Raw genomic sequence first — 6,207 nt, forward strand, 5'->3', positions numbered from 1 at the left:
CAGGTGTAATGTTTTGTGTAAAAAAAAATGTAAATTATATTGTCCTATAGTATTTGATACAAAATATTTAAAATCTCTTGCTGTTTGTATATTTAATGTTTTAAACTGTTTTTATGTACAGACATGTTAAACTCGTGCACTTTTTAATCCCAATGGGAAAAAATGCAGCTATAAGAGATTGTTTGCAATTAGCAAATGTAATATATATATCTTTGTTCTTCTTAACTTAATACATTTCTTTTAAACTTGTCAGTATTAAGGGAGACGAAATCACACCAATGCCATGAGTAATTATACCAGAATGCTGGTCACTGGGTGCCTTTCAAACCTGGAGGGTAATTAAGCTGGCATTATGTAAAAATGAAATTTAAAAAAAATTAATATGTAGTAAGCCCTAGAAATGTTTTAGGGATATTTATAGTTATTGAGCAGGCATATTTTCCTACAACAAAATCTGCCAGTGTCAAGTTCTGCAATTCAGCAGTAAATTTTTTAGCTTCATTTCCTGAAAAAGTGAAGCTTAAGTCATTGCATTGCCTGTTCTTGTCTCCCACTGTAGCTTTTAAAACTCTGCACCCTTCTGCCAGCTTTGGCAGATGAATGGCCGAGTTAAGAGATATTCTTGCAGGTTTTATGAGGACAGACAGCTGAGAACACCTCAGCCATTTATACATTAGTCAGTGGCTGGCCACTGTTGATTTTAGCCAAGAGATTGCCTGGGGAGGCTCCTGAAGCCTGAGCTGTCGCTTGTACAGTGCTTGGCCAAGAGAGGTGGGTGGATGGAACCTGAGGGGGTGCAGGGGCCAGGGGGGAGGGCTGCAAGTACTGAGGTCATCTTTAGGGCACATCTGGACAGGGGACAGCAACTTGTTGGGTAGGGGGGTGAGGGAGGGTTTTGACGTGTGTGTGCTCTCTGTTGATGATGTGGGGAAAGCCCACTATTTATTGCAGTAGGAATGAAATCTGTAGGAATTGGGGCTTCATAAAAATCCTCAGGCGCTTTTTTTTTTTTTTTTTTTTTTTTGTTAAAGGAACCGAGTTGAATTCAAGCAATTATTTTATACTGTACAATAAACATTTCCTTTTAATGTTAATATTGTTTTCTTACAAAATATATTTCTAAGAAAAAAATAACTTTGTGATTTCTTTATTTTTGTGTGTACCCATATTTCTTGTGCAGCTTTGATAATTTTATTCAGATTTCAGAATGTACAGTCTGGGAATGGTATAACTCTCAAGAAAACTGAGGCATAAATCAACTATTTTGAGACAATTACAATGAATTGTATGGAGTTTTGATTTGGCTTCAGATCTACATACACCACTTTCAAGTCAGGTTATATTTTCAGGGCTTGGAAATTCAGCTGAAACTGAAGGCTTCCCATGATGTTTCAGTTGTCAGTTCAAACCCACAAATGACTGAGGAATCTGTGGCTCTTATTTTTTTATTTTCAGGGGCTACAGGTCACAATCATTTTTTCCTACTATAAAGATGTCCAGTGGCAGTCTGGGAGAAAAATGTCTGTTCTGTGTCCTGGGGGTTTAAGTCACCCTCTGAGGAGGAAGAGATGGGGGTTCAAGTGGTTTGAAAGTAAAGTTAGGCTTAGCAGCTGATTTTAGAAAATGCCCACAGATGGTGTGATATGAAGGAGGGGAGCCACCAGCACTAAATGTCACCTGAATGACAGTGGCTGTGGGCTGTGTGTGTGTTCTGGAGAAGGTCACAGGACCTGTAGCATGTGTTGAGCCCCTGAGCACAGACTTGTTGGTTGTCTGTGCATCCTAAGCCACCAGAGCTGAGACAATGTCTCCTGAGGCTCAGCTTAGCATGCATGTTCTCAAGAGGAGGGCTGTAAGCATCTCAATTTCACAATACAATATGAGGCTTTAAATTTCCCCTGTGCAACAACTTTGAAGCCTAAATGGTTTGAGGGTTGTGGAGATTTTTGTTTTTTTTTTTTTTTTCTTCCTTAGCATCTTCTGGCTGCAAGTTTTCCAGTAGTGTGATAGACTAGGTGGGAGGGTTGTGATAATGTCCTCATGGGGCTTTGTAGGTTGCTGTGAGAGTAACAATTAGAAGCCAAGCCCTTACTCTGCTCTCTGCAAAATAGAAATCAAGTGAGAGATCTCATTATTCTGCCTGTTGTGCCTTGGTCCCTTCTTAGGTTTTGTGCATTCAAAAGGAAGTAGGAAGCTCCAGGTAGAGCTCTAGGTACAGTTTGACTTAGCTTTCTATATCAGAGAAGCCACAGATTGAAAAGCTTCAGTGGTGCCATTTGAGGCAACCTGGGCACGTATTCCAAGATGATGAAACCTGCCTGCACTAGCACTGACCTTCCTAAAGCCAAATCTTCTCCCTAAGTGTCTGTTCCTTGGTGTCTGCTTCATCAGAACACAATTAATGAGAAGAGCAGACTAATCAATTAATGGAGGGACTTACCTTGAGAAGAAAATGAGTATGCTCTAGGCCAATAAAAGTACCTGTGACTCTTATTTTATAATCTTCAAAAGATAATTTTGGTCTGTGGATAGAGGGTTATTATTTGCTGAAAACTGAAGTTAAAAAAATCTTACTTGGAAATAGTTTATTTGCAATTCAGGGTATTTGTGTGCATGTAAACATCTGTATATTCTTACCATGTTCTTGCTAAGTTAATTTTTATACATGGGGTTATGATTGCATATTTTGGCACCTGGGTACTCCTCCCCCCTCCTTCCCAAGCTTGCTCCAGCCAGTGGCTGTTTCTTTTTCTGTCTATCCCACTTCCTTTTCTCTGGCTCCTTCCAGCTGCCAGTGTGTTCTGCTCACCCCACTCTTACTGACTTACAGCTCCTTTTCCTTGTGGCAGCAACTGCCTCGATTCAGATCTAGGTATATTCCTCCTTTTCTGGCCCACTTTCAGGTAGCTTTGCTGTGCCTTTTCATGGAAAACAGCAAGAAATTTGTTTTTCAAAAAGATTTTTGAACCATTGGTGCAAAGACTGAGCTGGATAGGAATGAAGACAAGCAATTTGGGAATAAGGAACCAACAGGTTGGACACACAAAGCAGTCTGTGCTGCCCTTTGGTTTGATGTACCAGTTTTAGAGGGCTCCAGACAATAACCACATGTTTTTATTCTGCTGGTAAAAAATTAGTCTGCAGCAGAACTTAATATAGATGGCTGTGTGCAGCATTTTGCTGTGGTGATTGGAGAAAAATCACACCTAAACCAGAAAATGCTCTTACACATATACACAGGCAATTTCTTGTTCTTTCTCCCTCTCAGTATTGGCATCTTGTCCAGTGTTTCCTGGTTGCTGTATTTGGGATCACAACCTGCACACTTTGCCAACTGTTTATTATTTTTTAGCTCACTGGAGTCTGACCCTGTAGATCCCATACCATTGCCTAATATCTCCATGTGTGACTAGCTCCAAAGCAAAGCTCAGTCTTGGAAAGCTGAGAAACCTGTGTCAGCTTGAGGTTGTTTGAATCAGATTTCAAAAACTTCTTGGCAACTCCAAATGTTTTTTTCCTGCTTTTTTTTTAGCCTTAAGTATGGATGTGCTGGGGTTTCTAGCTGTGTTTCCAAGGAAATATTTGTGCAGGGGTGGAGGTGAGAGCTTGGCTATCTTTGATTTAGTGCTGTCTGTTCACAATCCATTTTGTGAAGTTTAGAGAGGGCATATTTTTCTTCCATTTGTTCAGGGCTTGAGTCATGTGCTGTTTTACTGCCTGCTCTCTTGTGCCACGCTGCTTTTCCCCAGACTGCACATCACCAAATGCCAATCAATTTATGCTTGCCTGTGACAGAAGACAAGCAGGAACTCCAATTGCTTTCAGCTCCCTACCTGCTGCAAGTCACAAAGTGATAGGTTCATTTTCCCAGCCTTCTGGATGGGATCATGATGTGGCTGCTTCCTGATCCTGGAGGTTCCAAACTCCCTGCCTGTCTGTATTATCAGGAGTGAGTAAGGATGCCTGGTGGGTGGCCTTGGGGACCCCAGCTCCTTAGGGGGAAGATTCACAAACAGGATATCCTCCCCCTGTCCCCTCCACCAAAGGTGATAGATTTTGGAGGCAGCAAAACATGATCATATGGCAGATAACTTTTTGGGAACTTCAGATACTCTCTTGTGCATAATTTTTTTACTTCATATCCCACCAGCTTGAAGGATTTTAACCTGCTTTTCACTGTTAATTGGGATGGGTGTAGTGTTTGGAATTTTTTTCTTTACTGTGTCACAAAAGAACACCAGATGCTGCAATCACAACCTTCCATGGACATCGCACTTAAAATCAGTTCACCACAGATGCTGCCTATCAATGCAGAGTGGAGCAGACCTTCCTTGCTTGTCCACAGTTTACTGTTGTGTCTGCTCTGACCCCAGTGTGGGCTCTCCACCCTGCTGGTGTCCCCAGGAACTGATGTCCAGCAAATGTTGTAACCTGTACATGCTTATTCTGCCCTCTGGGAACTAGTAGCACATGACACTGCTTTAGTTAGCAATCATTTGCACATTGACTACTCTTTTCTGTGTAAACATCTCCCAGATATAAAGTTTTCTATGTTACATACAAGTTTGACCAGCTCCCTGCTTGACCTGTAGCTTTTTGCAATGTCAGTGTCACTAAATGTGGGGTTTTTTTCTGCAGTGCAGTATCACATGCAGTGACACATCTAAAACAAAACAAGGTCCATCTGGTTTAATGTTTTATCACTCATCATGGCTCCAGATCTTGCTCTGGGAAAACATCTGCAGTTCTGGAAATGGATAGTTAGGTTATTTCTGTCCTGCTAACTGGAAGAGGGCTGGAGTTACGAGGCACTGAGTGGCACACAGCCTTGCAGCTTCAGCCAGCTTCCCTCCTAAGCAGAAGATCCTACCAAGCTGCAACCCACTAAGTTGTGTTTTTATCACATGAAACTGAGCATATGTGCTGCACAGCCCAGGGCTCGACAGAGAGGGCTCCTCCAAGCAGGTCAAATAGGGCTGGCATGAGAGCTAAAATAAACCCATGTGGGCAGCAGAGGTCCAGGACTGAGCCTCTGCCTTTTCTTTTTAAATTTTTTTTATCTTTTTAAATCTATGTCTGTCAGTAGAGAATAATAAATTAAAGAATACTCTGATAGCACAAATAATTTTTAATTTGATTACTATTTCCTGAGAGCAACTGTTGAATTTACTGCCTGTTGTCACCTGTCCCCTATAATTGTGTAATTGAATTATTTACGTGAATCTGCACTTTTCTCTCAAATCTATCATACCACTATGTAAAAAGAGAGAATTTTATTTAAACCTCATTATTCTTATTGTATATATAAAAAGTAGTATTATGATTACTATTTTTCACTCACAAATGTATTGGACTGCAGTCCAGCATTCTGTCCAGCTTCCTGTAGCACTTTATGCTATTCTTGCTTTGCTATCTGGCTATTTTTTTTTTCAATTTGGCTTAAAATTACATTTAAAAAACATTTTTTTCCCAAAATATGAGCCAATTAGAAATGTCTCATGATTTATTTGAAAATATCTAAACAAATTTCCTCAATTTTTCTCTTGTCCTCTGGTATATGCCATCTGCACACTTGCAGAATTGTGCTGATGTGTGAGATTGTGAAACAAAGCAGCTCACATAAAAAAGATAATTGAGAACTCTATTGGCCCAGCTGTGCTGTGAGACTTGCTGAATGTGAAAAATTCCTCCAAAATACATAAATTGCTTGTTACAATTCATTCAGTTTTATTAATCCTGGTTAATATTGCCCTGGTAAGAAAGGGCTGAGCTTCCCAATTTTAAATCAGTGGATGTTTTCATGCTGACATCAATAACATTATCATAAATAGTTTTATATGAGCGAGTTTCTTTTTAAGCCTTTTTTGGCTGGTCACTATTTTAATATAGGCTATATACATATATTTAATATTTATCGCTGTGCAGTGAAAACTACTTTAATACAAACCAACAATGCAAATAATATTCTTCTATTATATCTATTTCAAATATAGCATCTACAGTGTATGTGTAACTGAGGATAATACAGCGCTGAGAATAATATTTGCTCATTGGTGGCATACCTAGTTTTTGTAGCTATTATGAGGTCTGTCATGAATAAAGATTATTAACTTGTTTGGGCATTTTTGTGCCTGTGTGAAAAGGATGATATCATATGTCTCTGACAGCATCTACAACAAATGAATAGGTGGTGGAAATGTCTTTGCT

The sequence above is a fragment of the Melospiza georgiana genome, chromosome 2 (genome assembly GCF_028018845.1).
Source record: "Melospiza georgiana isolate bMelGeo1 chromosome 2, bMelGeo1.pri, whole genome shotgun sequence".
Taxonomy (NCBI): domain Eukaryota; kingdom Metazoa; phylum Chordata; class Aves; order Passeriformes; family Passerellidae; genus Melospiza; species Melospiza georgiana.